Below are 1,231 nucleotides of genomic sequence, written 5' to 3'. Positions count from 1 at the left end.
AAGGATGAGTGAAAGAAAACGCATAGGCATGAGACCATCCAGTTTTCAAATTAAAGTACTGACCGGTGTCACATCAGGACAATATCTCAAAAGATTCAAAATGGAGACAGAAAAAGATAGTTTGCTTCTGTACTATGAGTATTAAGACAAAGATATTTATTTGGGTTCATTGAGTTCATGCCAGAAATAGTGAACTCAGTGGCAGGCTCTTTGACCTCCCCAACCCCCAAGGAAGGAGCAGTCATGCTAGGCCACAGAGGAGGACTTCGCAGCCCATCCTGAAGATACCTGATAAAACAGGGTCAGATGAAAGGGGAGGAGGTCCTTCCCAATCAGTGGACTTGGAAAGGGGCAGGGAGGAGATGAGGGATGGAGAGTGGAATTGGGAGGGAAGGAGGGAGATGGATACAGAGGGAATATAGAGTTAATAAAATGTAACCAATAATAAAAATAAAAGCTATTTATTTAAAAAAAAATAAAAAAATAAAACATTTTTCACCTTGTAAGGAATAGGGAACATTGCAAAGGGGTAGGCAGAAAGAATTTAAGAACCAGAGAATGAAGAAGTGTGTCATTAACTGTTGTATTCCAGATATAGCATTGTTTTTATAACCATGAACACACAGAAGCTTCGGTATTTGCATCAGACTGGGCATTCTGACATATCATCATGGATAGAGGGGGTGCTCACATTCCTGAGTAGCAAATGACTGTTAAGGGTTTCATTGTCTCTAACAGGGAACTATAGAGGAAAAAAAATTCTCAGAGGGAAAGAAAGGGAATATCTGAAAGTAACAGCCGCAGGTATAATCACAATAGATTACAAGTATAATCTATTTAAGAGACAGAGAGAGAGAGAGAACTGATAATGGTGTCGAATATTCTTCAAATGCTGAAAAATTACACTATTAATGAGCTATCTTCAGCCATAATTTAATATTTTATTTTGCAATAACATCTTCCTATGTTGTCCAAGTTTGACTTGACCTCATCTTGATGCACATCTCAACCAAGCTATAGATTTATTGTTGTCCTGCCTCAATTAGGAGTGACTCTAGAAGATTGCATCATCAAGTAGACTTTCACTTTTGCTTATATTGTGCACATGTTTAATAGACAAAAGAATTGGAGCAATCTCCTATCTGGAGAACACATACATACACAAACATACTATAAAGATGTATTTCTGAATGTTATTTCAGAATTGTGTAGGAACAACTGAATAATCACA

Source organism: Meriones unguiculatus, chromosome X, assembly GCF_030254825.1.
Source record: "Meriones unguiculatus strain TT.TT164.6M chromosome X, Bangor_MerUng_6.1, whole genome shotgun sequence".
Lineage (NCBI taxonomy): Eukaryota > Metazoa > Chordata > Mammalia > Rodentia > Muridae > Meriones > Meriones unguiculatus.
Note: the sequence above shows the minus strand (reverse complement) of the source record.